The 16,276-nt window shown below is 44.3% G+C and overlaps 1 protein-coding gene across 8 annotated transcripts in view; it reads left to right on the top strand.

The window, feature by feature from the left end:
* Window positions 1–4,843: 4,843 nt before the first annotated feature.
* PLEKHA1 (pleckstrin homology domain containing A1) overlaps window positions 4,844–16,276 on the top strand; it is a 48,821-nt gene continuing 37,388 nt past the window's right edge. For 2 of the 8 annotated variants that reach the window (XM_053922573.2, XM_053922568.2), the window contains exon 1: window positions 4,847–5,111. The gene's annotated coding sequence lies outside the window, so the exon portion shown is untranslated. Of the gene's footprint in view, window positions 5,112–5,133; window positions 5,664–16,276 lie in introns of those variants that run through there. The other 6 variants (XM_053922571.1, XM_053922570.2, XM_053922569.2 and 3 more) reach the window with 6 other exon arrangements.

The raw sequence follows: 16,276 nt of genomic DNA, 5'->3' as shown, positions 1-16,276 counted from the left end.
CGACGTCCACAGGCTCTGCTGGTGGAAGCGGTGACTTCTGTCTGTCTTCCTCTGGAGGCGGGAGCCCCGCAGCCCTGCCAAACACTCGAGGTGCTGGTTCTTGCTGTTGACTGTAAACAACCTCTTCTGACAAACAGCAAGATGAATGAGAGAAAACAGTGGCCTTTGACTTAAGCAGGCGCTTGGCTAGCACTGGGCGGGTGAGTGGCTGGGGTCTCAGGAGGAATTCCCACAGACCAAGGAGCTGGTAAAGCCCCAGATGGACTCATTCCCAGGTCCCCTCCCAGCTTTGTCTGCAAAGAGCCCTTCACCCTCTAGAATGCTCCCCACTTTGGTGTGGCAATTAGCAAACCAGCTGTGGGCCTGGACAAGCACCTTGGCTTCAGAAAAATCTTCCTTCTCAGGTTTTCAGGCCACACTGAAGCACGAGGCCACGCGTGGGATGGCAGCAGGCGTTTTGGGCTCCACACTTTTAGGGCTTACCAGCATTGTGGACCTGCCACATGTGGTCAGGATAGTTACAGTGTGACCTCCTCAGGGTGTCTGCTGGGGCTGGAACCTCACCAGACCCCAGAGAGCACAGGGGTTGCTGAGGCCCCTTAGGGCTCCTGTGGCATTTGGTGACATCCAGTGTCAGGGTTGCTTCCTTGTTGCCTGATGATCCTCCGAGGGAAATACCTGGCTCTGCTCTCTAAAAATCTTGGAGGCAACTGTGACCCCTGACCCCCATTATTTTTTTTTTCCTCCATGAGCCTGGAATTTGGGTCGGTTGCTGACCTGTTCAGAAACCCTGTGCTTGCCCCTCATGCAGGAAGCCTGACATGTGGACACTCCCTCATAGTTCCTCCCTGAAGGATTGGGCTCCAGCCCTGGGGCACAAGAATTGGTTCCAGAAGGACAACCCAGTCACCTGATCTGTATCTCGGCCCCGTCAGTTAATTGCAACCCACCTTAGGTAGTTACGGAGAATTATCCTTTTTCTCCTCCTTTTTCTCCTCTGCTGAGGCCAAGTAGGTGGGAGGGTGGGGGGCTGCCTCCTGACTGCTCAGCTGCTAAACCCACCCCTCCGACACCCTTGCCAGGTTTCGTTTTGACACCGAAAAATAGAGAAGGGCCGTTTTTAACAATTTGTCATCCAGTTTCTGGAGGGGACATAACAGGAAAAAAGCTGAGTTCAGAGACTACTTGGTTTACGTTTAATTCTTGCTCTATCTTGGCTCTGATTTCTAGTGAGAATGTAAGGTAGGCTACCTGCAAGGCCACCTTTTATTTAGAATTCATAACCTCGCTTAGATTGACCTGTAAACCCACTTAGTTCAATTGTTACAAGGTGGGCTAACCACATCCTGTGATTTGCGAAGAGTTAACAGAAGGGCTGAGAGTTAAACTTTTCCCCATCCCTATGCCATCGCCATCCCTAACTTCAGCAATTGCCAGATCTGCCTTTCAGGAAGACTATGGGGATGATTAGTACAACCCTGGGGACTCTCCTGGCTCAAACTGCCCAGGGCTGGTCTAAGTGGCCTGGAGGACCCTTTACTGACCACCTCACGAACTTTTCTCAGTATACCCTCATTATAATACTAAAATCTGCTCCCAGGGGCAGAGATTTTTCACCATTTTTGAACATGTGATGTATGTCTAGGCACATTTGCTGACTTCACAGGTGCAGGAATGTCTCCACTTACACATGACGTGTCGAAGCTCACCTTGATGTGTATGCATGGGTTTCCCTGAATAAAGACCCATCGAATCCTTCGCTTAGGAACCCAATGCTGAGTCATCCTCAGTGGGCTCCTTGCTTGCTGGCTTGCAATAAAGTTCCTTCCTATAAAATCATCTCAGAGTTGTATTTTGGCTGAGTAACTGGACCTGGTTTGTTCCGGTAGCGGGAATGGGGGTTGCTCCTGGACTTGCTCCTTTCGTTGACTTCTGATTCTGACCTTGTCCCTAAAGGGGGCTGGTGGCATTCACCACTGAACAGGTATTTCTGTTGTAGGCACTGAGAATAAAGTGACGAGCAAAACAGATGAAATCCCCGTCTGTGTGGAGGTTACACTTCAGTGAGGCATGCAGAAAATAAATAACTATGTAATGTGTGAGAAAGTGGTCACTGCTAAGGAGAGAAAAATAAAGCAGGGAAGGGAGAGATGAAGTGTTTATGAGGGGAGGGGAGGTCAAATATTAAGAGGGGCAGCTAGGGCTCAGTGACTTTCTGTGCGACTTTGGACCAGTCACATGACCTCCCCACATTTCACGTAGAAGGGGCTCAATAAATATTTTTGAACAAAACTTCAAAGTGCTTTACACATGCAAGGCATGATAACGGGATGGCAATGATGTTTTAAAGGTAAATGGCAGATTCTGGAACTCAAGCTCCTCCTCTTCCTTTTCTTCAGAGGACAAGTATCCACGGGGTATTTCAGCATTCCTCAGTGCTGTCTGTGGGTCCTGAATGTTCTTGGTTGGCTCCCAGACTGTAATTTCAACACGGGAATATTCCACATACTTAAAAAAAAAAAAAACACTGAAAGCACTGTTATGTAATAAGCCTCTTCATCCAAAAAAAAAAAAAAAAGGCTGGAGGAAAAACAGAAAGAATATTATTATTATTTTTGTCACTGCATTTATTGGCTGATTGTGGGTCTTCCTCACAGAAGGGTGTTAACAGGTTCTGCTTATAGTGCAACCTTAAAGTAGCCCTGGGCTTACTTTGCTGGGCGTCTTTGGCAACTTGAATCAAATCTCTGGCTTTCCTCATTGTCTGTAAATGTGGCTCTCAAAGTCAAACAACCTTTAGGGCTTGTTAGGCAAAGAGAGCAGAGGAATAATTTACAACCACTCAGTCAATAATGTCAAATGGTAGTAACAATGAGGATTGAGCTTCCTGAGGGAATGAGAGGCTCTCGGCCTCAGGGGCTGATCTCTAAGGGAGGGTTTTCAGATCAAATACAAGACACTACATTTGAATTTGGATTTCAGGTAAACGAGATTTTTTTTTTTTTTTTGGTCAGTTGAAGTATGTCCAAAATATCCCATCTAGAATATTCCAGAATTCCTGAGTTGGAGACCCCATCCAGACCTTCAAGCTAGGGAAGGCAAGCTGAAATGTTTAGAGGGATCAAGCAATGACATCTGGATTTTTGTGTGAAATCTCCCTACTTTTAAATGTTAGCCATGCATTCAGTTTAAAAAAACCCAAAACCCCAAAACCCACTTTGGACCAGAGAAAAGAGAGTTCTGGCCAGTTCATAAACTGTGATGAAGCCAAACACTTTCAGCCATGGTGCAGATGAGGACAGGAGGCCTTGAGAAGATGGTTGTCAGCAAGGCTACACAGCTAAGATTTCTAAGAAGATTAACAGAACAATCCTCTCGGAAATGTTGAAGATGAGCATTCTGAAAAAGCCAGGACGGGAGTCCATGAAGCTTGCAAGGTGTTTGCACCTCTTTCAGTTTATGGGACTCTGAGAACATTCTGTAAGGTGAGCAGTGGTGCTCCCCGAGGGCCAGTACAGCAAAGTGTCACATGCTGCCCAAGGTCCCACAGGTAAGTCTCCACAGGTAAGTCTAAGGCTGTCTTTCACTTCAAATTGATTCGGATGAGATAATATCTAAGCTTCCTTTAGAATCCTAACAGAGACAAACTTCAAGTCCGATTTTCTGCCTCATAAACAGAACTGAATCAGCAGGCCAGGCTGAGGGTTCAGACTTTTAACCCAGTTTGCAAAAAAAAAGAAGGGGTTAAGTAGTGAGGAGTCTTGCCATGTTACCAGGCTCATCGGCATTTAAATTGTTTTCTGTCCTAGCAGCTGTAGTTTGTCCTACGACTGGACATTGATTTGTCTCCTGTACAACTTCATATAGGAAGGATGTTCTGACGGGTGTTGATACAGATTTGGAAGAGGGAAGGATGTGACCTAAGGCTGTGCAGGAGAAGGAAAGGAAGGACCCAAACAGAATAGTTAAGGAGAGCCTGGTGCGTGCCATGCATGAAAGGTATGGCATATAATTCGCAGCTCTTTGCATGTCTGAATAATTCTCATTTTTCAGGTTTCAGGTCAAATATCACTTCCTCAGAGTCTTCCCTGACCACACTTGCTTAAGAGTCCCTTCTCCCCACTAGCTCTTTAACTCTCTCAGTTTCTTCACTGCATTAAAATCTGTAACCACCGTGTGTAAGGACTACCTCCCCTTACAGATCGCAGGCTCCATGAAAGCATGATGGTGTCGTCTCGTTTTCAGATGTATGCCTAGTGCCCATCACGGGACTTGGCACAGAGTAGTAGGTACTCAACAGATATGTTAAATATGAATAAATATTTATGCTCCATCCTTCTTGAAAGAATTCCAACTGACCCTCAAAGTTTCTCTCTTTGGCTCCTGTCCTATTGGGTAGGAGGTGGAGCTACAGTTCTAGGGAGAAAGGATTAGGAGGGAAGAATTGGCGCGCAGAGCTGTAAAAGCATTTTTCTCCAGGCCACGCCGCAGCCATTGAACTTATGCTTCCTGGACCGATCAAGGGACAGTTTGCAAACAGAGTACCTGCAAACGAACGAAGCCTATTTTAAAGATCCCTTGCCCCGAAGCTCTGCACGATGATGTCAGAGAACCCTGTGCCCCACCCATGAGCTAAGCCCCGCGTCCTCGAAAACTACGACTCCCAGAATGCTCCGCATCGCAGGGGCCCAGAGCTCCGCGCGCGACCCGCCCGACGCGTCCGAAGCCGCCTCCCCTGGAACCAGGAAGACCTCTGATACCCGCCCGCCACGCCGCCTGGGCCCGCGCGGTGCCTGCCGGGCCTTGTAGTCTCGTGGCCTGGGAGCGGTGCCCGCTCCGGAATCTCGGCGGCCGTCTGGGGGCAGAGGCGGCGCGGGCACGCGTGCGCAGTGCGCAGCAGAGCCGTCGTGGGCGCCGCGCCGACAGTCGGACGCCTGCGGGAGCCGCGGTCGGGGTGGTGCTGCTGTTCCGGGCTGAGGGCCGCGGTGAAGTTCTGCGTGAGGAGCGCCGCCGCGCCGGGCGAGGTGGGCGGGGCCGGGCTGGGGAGCGCCGCGCCGGCGGTGGCGAGCTGGGAGGCGGCCGCGCGTCCGCCGAGGGGCCGGCGGGCGCAGGTGAGTGCGGGGCGGCGGGCGGAGAGCGGCATTCGCCGCGGGGCCCGGGCCGTGCCCTCGAGGCCCCCTGCCCCACGTGTGCGCCCCGCGCCGCCGCACCTGGGCGAGGCCGCGGGCCGGCTCACCTGCGCGCGCGAGCTCGGGAACGGCGGGAGGGGGCGGTGTCCCCTTCCCGCGGCGGCTTTATTGTTTTCCTGACCTCAGCCCCGCGTCCGGCCGAGGAGGGCGGGGAGGCCAGCGGCGGTGGCGGTCGCCGACGAGCCACTCGGTGGCTCTGCTGAGAAGTACAGTCGCGCCCTCCTCCTGGACGCCCAGCGCCGGCCAGCTGTCCGGGGATTCCCGGCGGGCGACGCCTGTCGGGCGGCTGGTCTCCAGGGCTGTGCCCACGGGGGCTCAACGCTGCCCAAGGCAGCGCTTAGGAATATTTTAACGCGCTTTCCCGGTAGGACTCGCCCGAGTCGTAGGGGCGCAGTGTCAGTGGTTTAGCTTCGCACCCTGGTGGTGCAGATGCCCCGTGCGGCCGTGGAAAGTGACTTGCCCAAGGTCACGCAGGTAGGACCGGGGAGGCGCTCGGGACCCAGGGCGCTGGGCTGCGAGGCCGGCCGGTAGCCGCTGCGCTCTGGGGCCGTCCTGGTGGTTTGTGGTTTAGTTCGTGTGCTTTCTACGGACTCTCCCGGACAGACCGTCAGGGGGAACGTGTTGTCACGACGAAAGCGGCCCCGGTGCCGGTTGCGCGTGCAGCCTTGGGGAGAGGTCGAGCTGTGCTGCGCGCCGAGCGGAGCGTGTCCCGTCGGCTGCGCGGAGGAGGTGGTGAACCTCGGCTGCGGGGTCCGACGGGGAGCGAGGCGGGCAGTGCGCGTCCTCGTCCTCTGCGGCTTCACCCCCCAGCCCGGCGATGCTGGCTTTCTTACTGTGCGTTTGATCCTTGTCTCTTTTAATAAGATGTTCTTGGCTTTAATGAATCATTGCCCTTTGTGAATTGGTTTTCTAAGCAGAAAATCTTATTTCCTGTGTGTTTAATGACTGGAACGAGTGGCGCCGTATGAGGTTTAAACCATTGTCTTTATCTTCGAACTGCTGATCAGTCTGCTTCATCCCCCCCCCCCCCCCCAGCTTACGTACTTGGTTAGTTTAATGTCACTGAGACACTTCACAGCAACTTTGGGTAAGCTTCGTGTGATTCAGAAAAAAGTTTAAGAAGTCACTTTGTAAAACTGGTTTTCTTCACCATCTGAAGAACGTGAACTGTTCTCTCAAAAAGAGTAGGATCCTTTCGGACTAAAATGCATATTTCATTGCATACTCAAATTTTCATATTTACACATCTGTGGCAAAAATATTTCCCCAAACAGAATTTAATACTCCTTATCGTGGCCGAATCTTCCCAAGGGAAATTGCACTTTAGAATACTTAGGTATTTAAACAAGTGTATTTAAGCTGAGCGGGATGTGAGTTAATAGTTAATTTATTTTATAATGCTGTAAACCCTACACTACCCGCATCAAGGCAGATGGCTGTGAATTTGTCCTTTTTGGTAAGCAGTTGAGGTTAAAATGTGATACATGTATTGAAATGGCTTCTTATCTCATTTTTGTTTTGTTAATTAGTGTTTTTATTGTTGCTTTGAGAGGGAAGTAGCAGGTTTGCATCTTTTTATTTTCCAGCTTTAGCATTGTAGCAAAAAGGAAAGGCAGTGTGTGAATTTGAGTTGGTCATAGACTAGGAGTGACAGTAAAACAGGATAAGTATACAATTGTTAGGAAACTGCCATGAGTTCCTAAGCCGGAAGGACCGCTTTAGAAGTGTTTAAAGACATTAAGAATAGCATTGGGTTATTTTGTTTGAAAGTAACTGGGCGGTACTCATGTTGTTCATGTATAGGATATGATGGTATAGAAGGGATCTACGAAAAATACTTGGGAAAGATAGAAACATTTGTATTTTTACAGGGGCTTTTTCTCTAGAAACATTTAACGCAGCTTTAAAAGGATGACTTCCTTAAGCCTGAAAGTTCTTGGAGTCACACTGCAAAACCCACAGTTATTTTGACTCGGTGATAATTTGTAACCCAGAATGAAATCTATGAAGTAATTTATTAGAATAATTTAAGACAGACTTTGCCATTGAAATATTGCTTGATGTAGTTATTCTTGTTCTTGTTTAAATAACTCTGTCATTCAAGAGTGGGGAAGATAGAGTTCTGAATAGAATGCAGTAATTATTCAAATGTAACAATAGTTGCACTCTGCTTTTATTAGATAGAAAATTTCAAGTGTTATAGCAGGAACCGCCTCAACTGTGAGCTGAGGTAATCCCAAAATGCTACTTTTCCACATGTTTGAGCATTTTGCAATACTGAAATTTGCTATTACATTTCGAGGTGATTCACTTCAGATCTGCAATGATACAATAAAATGGCTTCAGTAGGAGGCCATTCAGTAGGAGATAAATACTAAAATTTAGTTTTAAATCTTTTGACCATTTGTAAGTACACAGCATTTGGAAATTATTGATTGGTATCAGAAATGAGTTCTTAAAGTAGAAACTTGAGTAGTTTTAGATGCTTGTCTGGAAGCTTCAGGATTTTTAGAAACATAAAAATAGGGGGTGTTTTTATTTAAACTCAGAATTCCTGTTGATAGTTGGTACAGCAACAGGACTCTTATGCTTAATGAGTAATGTTAAGCCATTTGAACTCTAATTTTTTTCCTAGTAGTTCCTTTGTGATAAAGAATATGTGAGCTTATAATTCCTAGAAGATGTTTCAGCAAACATGTCTGCTGTTTATTTGGGTAAACCTTTTGATTAGTTGAATTGCTTTGGTTCAGGAAGATAGTGTTTTGGGGATTTTATAGCATAAGCTTTTTTGAACTGGAATATGTGTTGAATGTAGAAGAATATCAGCCATTTGGGATATTTTAAAATATTTAAATAAGTCTGAAAATCCTAAATATTTTTAAATTTCTAAGTCTTAAGTTTGTTTTCCTACATGGAATCCTTATCAGACTTGTCCATCTGATAGTTTTATTATCCAAAAGTTGTGGTTTTATGCCTTTATGTAGCTTAGACTTTTATGAGTTTAACCGTTGAACTCTGGATTCTGTATTCAGTTCACCCTCTTCTGGTAGAAAGGACACGCACAGGCACTTAGCGTTGGAAGCGATCTCAGAGGACTTCTAAAGTAGCATCTCACTCGGGACAGTAAATCCCCCTGGGAATTCCCAGGTCAGGTGCTCCCTCTCATTAGGAAGGACGGTAATGCTGTTCCATATGCCATCAGATTATTGCACAGTCTGAGCTTGTTAGGAACAAACACAAAACAGTCTTTTTTTCAACATTCACTGCTTTTAAGTGTGATTTGTAGGATGTTTCTCTTCCGTCTCTATCTCAGCCTCATGACATCATGGGCAAATGATAGCTTTTCTGCATTTACAGCTATTAAAAGCTCCAGTCTAATCTATTTCAGTTTAAACCTTCAATCTCCTATTCAGTTCAAAGCTCTTCTCCTCCCTTACCCCAGTGTCAGGCCCCTCACTGCTGGAAGCACTTGGAGTAGGGAGGGGTGCTGGTACGCCCCCAGGATACCTCTTTCTCTCCCCTCTGTCGGGATCTGCTCGGACAGGACTGGTCAGAAGAAAAAGCAAAAGGACAAGTATTTCTTACCTGGCAGTATTAAAGCTCTCTTTCAATTTACAGTGGCAAGCCACTGACGTCCACCGATGGGAGTCCAAACTGGAATTTTGGTGAGATTTTTGCAGGGAGACACCCCCTGCACAGAGCTCCCAAATGTGAAATTTGCTGCCTGCACTCTCACCTCCGTGTTCCCGTCCTGTTATCTACCCCCTTGGCTTCCTGTGAGTGTGTGGGGGTGAGGTGGGTTGGGGCTCTTTTCTCGTGCAGCCTGACTTTATGATACCAGCCAGATAGCTCAAGTCCAGGGGCCTTCTATTTAACCCTCTGGAAACTCCTTTCCTTGTGGTGCCGAATACCAGCCTACGGGCTGCTGCAGGCCGCCCCCTTTCTGTGCCTGCTGTTTTGTAGGCAGACATCGAATGGACGACTTCTAGGCACTTCTCGTCTTGGTGAGTGGTTCGCTTAGGTGTCCCCTGCCACTGTTTCTGGGTGACTACCCCCTTCCTTTCCCTGTCCTCTCCTTGAAGACTTGGGAGACTTCTAACTTTCCCCCTTCCTCTGCCGGCTGCTTGTGCAGTGTGGAATGGTGGTAAGGCGTTGGTTAGGGTGCCAGAGCCCTGAGGCGTGTGGGGGGTCAGTGCTGGACTCCACGGACGTTCGAGCCTCGGTGGCCGTATGTGCTCAGTCAGCTCTGTGTGTGCCGGCAACTTGGGACCGTGAGGGTGGCCTCACCGAGCATTTGGTCAACAAGTAATCGTGAAGTCCCCATGGGCCTCATGAGGTCTCACTGTGCAGACTTTAATTTTTTTCATTTTTTCTGTCTCTGATTTTTATTTTGTTTTTATTTTTTGGCTTATTTCCTGGTTCCCGACTGGTGAAATATTAACTCTGAATTTGTTAATTGCTGATTGCATTATCTAACTATACCCTTAGAGCATAAGTAATACTGAAGGATAAATATTGGGGAAGTTTTAATAGTATAATTTTATTTATTCTTGCCCCATACTGACTTTATTGAAAATATAAATCTAAACACTAATAGAGTGTTTGAACCTTTTTCCTTCTGTCATCTAAACAAACCATTCAGATAAATCTGCTAAATGATTTCTTGTCTGATGAAGAAAAATCAACTTTGCGTTTGGGAAATGCAATAAACATTCAGATTGGTTACAGTAATTATGGGTTTCTTAATACTTCATTCAACAAATATTAGTTCCTGAGTGACTTCCATGTGCCAGCCACTGTTTTAGCCATTGGAGAAACAATAGTAAATAGAAAAAAAATCCCTGCTGTCACGGAGTCTTCATTCCAGTATGAGAAAACAACAAAGGGATAAAGAAGTAAATGATATTGTTTGTTAGCAATAAATGCTACAGAGAATATGCTGAGGAAATGCTGAGGAGGAGCAGGCAGGGGTGGGAAGTGGCAGGACAGTTGGGAGCACTTGCGATTTTAGATAAGGTGTCAAGGGAAGGCTTTACTGAGAAGAGGACATTTCGGTTGAAAAGGCCTTGAGTGGGAAACTTGTGCGATGTGGCAAGAGTCCATTGGCCAGATGGTGAGGAAGGGGGATTGGGGAGGGATGGGATGGGGGGAGGTGAGGCCTGTAGGCCTTTGGTGGTTACTCTGAGTGAGAAGGATTGCATTAAAGCAACGGTTTTAACGTTGGCTGAACACCGGAGTTATCTGGGGAGCTTTAAAGTGTGCTGCTGATGCCTAGAGCTCATCTCCAGAGTTTCTGATTTAATTGCTCAGGGGGTTGGGGGGAGAGTCTAGCCTAGGCATCACGATTTTCAGAAACTCCCAGGTGATTCTAATAAGCAGCCAAAGTTGAAGTTTTGAGTAGCGTGACCTTACATACTAGTATGGAGGACTTCCCTTGTTGGAATCCTGGTGCTGCCACTTCCTAACCATGTGACCCTGGACAAGATACTTAAAGAATCTTTTGTGTTTTTGTTTTCTCACCTGTCAAATTGTTGCTATAAGGATTAAATAAATATTTAGAATGGTGCTTGGCAAGTAGTAATATGTACAAGTGGTAAATAAACTAATATTTAGAATAGTGTTTGGCAGGTAGTAATCTGTAAGTAATATGTACCGTAGTAATATGAATCACCAGTTGAATGTATATTTTAATGGATTGCTCGGGTTGCTGAGAATAGAATGAAGCATGCAAGGGCAGAAGCAAGGAAGCCCTTGTGGTATTCCAGCCGAGAGCTGATGGTGGCTTGAACCAGAGTGGCATCAATGAAGTTGTGAGAGATGGTGGGATTCTGGATATATTTTGAAAGGGGAGCCAACAGGATTTGCTAAAGGATTGGACATGGAGTGAGAGAGAAAGGCTCAATAAAGGTGGCTCCCAAGGTCTTCTGCCTGAAGAGCTGAAAGAAGGGAGTGGCTATTGACTACGATGGGGAAGACAGAAACGGGTCTCTGAGGGGGATGTCTGGAGCTCAGTTTGTTAGTATGAGATGCCTGTTAGATCTGTAGGTAGATCTGTAGAACGGGTGGTTATATCCAGGCATCTGGAGTTCAGCAAAGCGTCCCAGTCTGGGGATAGCAGTTTGGAAGTCACTGGTATTAAGACTGTTGGAATTAGTGAGCTCACCAAGACTGAGTATCTGTCGATGGAAGAAGTCTGTGGACCATTCCTTGGGAAACTCCAACATTCAGAGGTCTGGGAGGTGAAATGTTTCTGAGGGTTCCCTGTGTGCTCTAGAATGAAAGATGCTTGTAATTTTAAATTTTTTTAACTGCTTAATTGGGATAGAATTCATCCATTTAAAGTGTACATTTCAATATCTTTTAGTGTATTCAGAGTTGTACAACTGTTCCAACAATCAATTTTAGAATATTTTTGTCACTCTAAAAAGAAACCCTTCCATCTCTAGGCAACTCTTCATTCCTCAGCATGCCCCTACTAATCTATTTTCTGTCTTTATGGATTTGCCCATCCTGGATATTTCATATCAGTGGAATCACATAACATGTGGTCTATTTAGAGGGTAGTGGTACCCATTAGTACCTACCTCCCAGATTTATTAGGTACTGAGTCATTTGGTAAACATGGGAGCTATGAGAGTTCTCCATTATAAAGATACATTTTCTTCTTTGTAATTAATTTAAAAACTGTGTGGGTTGGTATTTGAGACTGAATATTCTGTCCTCTAATAGGCTGTTATCTAGTGTTTTTTTGTGTTCATTAAAGATCCTTGCCCTGGCTGGTGTGGCTCAGTGGATTGAGAGCCAGGCTGAGGACTGAAAGGTCAGTGGTTCGATTCCCAGTCAGAGCACCTGCCTGGGTTGCTGGCCAGGTCCCCAGTAGGGGGTGTGCGAGAGGCAACCACACATTGATGTTTCTCTTCCTCTCTTTCTCCCTTCCCCTCTAAAAATAAATAAATAAAATCTTTGAAAAAATTGAGACATTAATTGAGAACAGTCAACATTATACCACATGGGAGATAGCTGACATATTCAAAATATCCAAATCAATGAAGTCATTGGTGAAAATGAAAAGTATGTCTTTCGTTTTATGGAAAAAACGATGCGGACTTTTTGGCCAACCCAATAATATCATTTTGCTTTCTCACCAAAAATCTAAGAGTCCCATTTTCTTTGTTGTCTTTTTTTCTTAAAGATTTTATTTATTTTTAGACAGAAGGGAGGGGAGAGAAAAAGAAGGAAAGAAACATCAGTGTGTGGTTGCCTCTCACATGCACCCCACTTGGAACCTGGCCCACAACCCAGGCGTGTGCCCTGACTGGGAATCGAACTGGTGACCCTTTGGTTTGCGGGCTGGTGCTCAATCCACTGAGCCACACCAGGGGCAGAGTCCCCATTTTCTTACAATCTCACTGTTATGGTCTGTTGTCAAACTTTTGAATTTTTGTCAGTCTGATAGGTGAGAAATACTATCTCTGTGTGGTATAGTTTTTTTAAACTTTTCTATTATGAAGAATTGTGAACATCCACAAAAGTAGACAGAATTATTATAACTCCTGTACCTATCATTTAGTCTCAACAGCTGTCAACCCAGGCTGTGCCTGCTTCATCCATTCCATCCTTCCAAATTATTCAGATGCTGTATTTTATCTGTGTATCAATAAATATCTAATTTTTATTGCTACTGGATTTTTACTTTTAAAATTTTAAAAAAGATTTTATTTATTTATTTTTTAGAGGAAGGGAGGAAGAAAGAGAGGGAGAGAAGCATCAATGTGTGGTTGCCTCTCAAGCATCCCCTACTGGGGACCCAGCCCGCAACCTAGTCATGTGCCCTCACTAGGAATCAAACTGATGATCCTTTGGTTTGCAGGTTGTCGCTCAATTCACTGAGCCACACCAGCCAGGGCTGCTACTGGATTTTTAAATGAACTTTTTGAAGTTTGTTACATACAGTATGCTATATCCATTTAAAGCTTTCAGTTGAGTTTTGACTATATCGTTGCATGTAGCACAAGTTCGTTCATACTGTAGAGTGCTGTCCCATTGTGTAGACATACCACATTTTATTTATTTACTTATTGGTAAACATTTGGGTTGTTTGTAGTTTGGGGCTGTTATGAATAAAGCTGCTATAAATATTTGTGAATTAGTCTTTGCATGCCTGTATGATTCCATTTCTCTTGAGTGAGCACTAGAAATGGAATGGCTACATCATAGGGTAGCCTTAAGTTTGCTTTTACTGCCAGGACTTTCCCGTAGTGGTTGTACCCTTTACATTTCCAGCAGCAGTACCTAAATTCTGAATGCACGCATCTTTGGTAACGTTTAGTGTTGTGAGTCTGTTTAATTTTAGCCATTCTGGTGAGTGCGTGTGGTATCTTTTAAAAAAACCCTCAGCATTATTGAGGTGTAATTGATATATAGTACATTTTACCTGTTTCAGTGAACAGTTTGATACGTTTTGACATACGCACATATAACTGTGTAAGCTCCACCACAATCAAGACATACCATAGTTAACATTACCAAAAAACTTCCTCATGTTCCCTATTTTTAAGAAAGATTGTATTTATTTATTTTTAGAGGAAGGGGAAGGGGGAGAGAGAGAGGGAGAGAAACATCAGTGTGAGAGAGAAACGTGATGTTTCCTCTTGCATGTGCCCGATAGGAGCCGAACCTGAAACTCAGGCCTGTGCCCCGACCGAGAGGCAAACTGCGGCCTTTCTCTTCGGTCTGCGCAGCGGTGCCCACATCCGTGCTCAGCAGAGCCACAGAGTTCAGGGCCTGCGTGTTCCTTTGTACTCGGTCCTTCTCCCTGTTCTAAGCCCTAGCAACTCTAATCTGTTTTATCACTGACTTTAAAAAAAACTGTATGCAGTGCAGTTTACTCTTTTTTTGTGTATGGGCCTGTGAGTTTTGATAAATGCATAGTCACAGATCCCACCACAATCAAGATACAGAACACGAACATCACTCCAAAAATCACCCTGTGAAGTCACCCCTTCCTCCACCTGCTGATCTGTTTGTTATCTGTCCTGATAACCTTTGTGAGTCTGGCTTCTTTCAGTTAGCAAAATACACGTGAGATTTACCCATGCCTCGTGTATCAATAGCTTGTTCCTTTAGATTGGTAAGTAGTACTCCGTTGTTCTGGGTGTACCACAGTATTCACTTACCAAATGGAAGGACATTTGGGTTGTTTCTGCTTTGCCAGCTTTGAACAATGGTGCTATAAACATTTCCATACAGGTTTTTGTACGAACATAAGCTTTCAGGTCACGTGGATGAATACCTAGGCGTGGACTGCTGGGTCACATTGTAAGGGTATATTTAACTTGATAAGAATCTACCAGACTGTTTCCATGTTGGGATACCATTTTGCATTCCCACCAGCAGTGTATGTGAGAGTTCACTTGTTCCACGTCCTTGTCAGCGTTTGGTATTTTCAGATTTTTGTTTTGTTCTGTTTTATTTTGGGTATTTTTTGTGTGTTTTAACCATTCTAGGAGGTATGCAGTAGCACCTCATGGTTTTTCTTTATGATACCTTCTTGAGTAATGATGATCATTTTTTATATGCTTATTTACTTATATATATTCTTCTTTGTAGGCTTGTCTTCATATTTTTTGACCATTTTTCTATTTGGTTGGTTGTCTGATTATTGAATTAGAATAATTTTTTGTCTGTTTTTGGACATCAGTTATTTGATATATGTGTAGTGAATATTTTTCTCCCATTCTGTGGCTTGCCTTTTGACTTAATGGTTTCTTTCAAAGAACAGTTCTTAATTTTAATTAAATCCAACATATTAACCATTATATGGTTCAGGTTTTTTGTGTAGGATCTAAGAAATCCTTGTCTACACCCCAAGGTCACAAAGACCTCCTGCTATATATATATATATTTTTAGAAGCATTGCTATTGTAGCTCTTATATTAGGTCTCTGATCCATTTTGAGTCAGTTTATTTCCACATGGATAGCTAATTGTTCCAGCACCACGTGTTGAGTGATTATCCTTCTCCTGTGGAATTGCCTTGGCATCTCCGTTGAAAATCAGTTGATGGTATATGTATGGGTCTGTTCCTGGGTGCTATTCTGTTCTGTATTTCCACCAACCTTACACTGTCTTTATTCACGTAGCTTTGTTGTAAGTCTTGAAATCAAGTAGTGCAAGTCTGTTCTTTGGGAAATAGATTTGGCTTTTTTATCTCATTTTCATTTCTATATATATAACAGAATCACCTTGTCATTTTTTACATAAAATGTCCTGCTAGAATTTTGATTGGTTGGATTGTAGACTTACTTTATTCCTTTCTGTGTCTGGAAAATACTTCATCGTATGGATATACCACGTTTTTGTTTATCCATTCACCTATTATTGGACATATGGACTGTTTTTACTTTTTGGCTGTTGTGAATAGTGCTGCTGTGCACATTCATGTATAAGTGTTTTGAGTATCTGTTTTCAGTTCTTTTGGGTATATACCTACCAGCAGAAATTCTGAGTTGTATAATAATTCTGTGTCTGACTTTTGAAGAACTACCAAACTGTTTGACACAGCTGTTGTACCGTTTTACACTCCCAGCCGCGTTAGGAGGGGTCCATTCTCTCCACATTGTTGTCAAAACTTATTTTCCTCTCTTTTAATTATATCCATCCTAGTGGGTATGAAGTGGTATCTCATCGTGGTATTGATTTAATTTCCCTAATGACAAATAATATTGAGCATCTTTTTATGTTCTGGTTGGCTGTTTGTATATCTTCTTTGGGAGACATGTCTGCCTGTATTTTAACTTTTTTTGTTGTTCACTTGTAAGAGTTAGTTACTTATCAGATACTAGACCTTTATCAGATATATACTTTGCAATATTTTCTACTATTTTGTAGAGTGTTGTTTTATTTTTTGATGACCTTTGATGTAAAATTTCAAATTTTTATGAAGTCCAATTTATCTTATTTTTTGGTGGTTGGTTGTGCTTTTGCTGTTATATTTAAGAATTCATCTCCAAATCCAAGGTCATGAAGATAAACCTGAATATTTTCTTAAAGTTTTATAGTTTTAGCTCTTATATTGTTAATCCATTT

Source organism: Desmodus rotundus, chromosome 4 (assembly GCF_022682495.2).
Source record: "Desmodus rotundus isolate HL8 chromosome 4, HLdesRot8A.1, whole genome shotgun sequence".
Taxonomy (NCBI): Eukaryota; Metazoa; Chordata; class Mammalia; order Chiroptera; family Phyllostomidae; genus Desmodus; species Desmodus rotundus.
The sequence above is the reverse complement of the archived record's forward strand: the minus strand, read 5'-3'. Positions and strand labels throughout refer to the sequence as shown.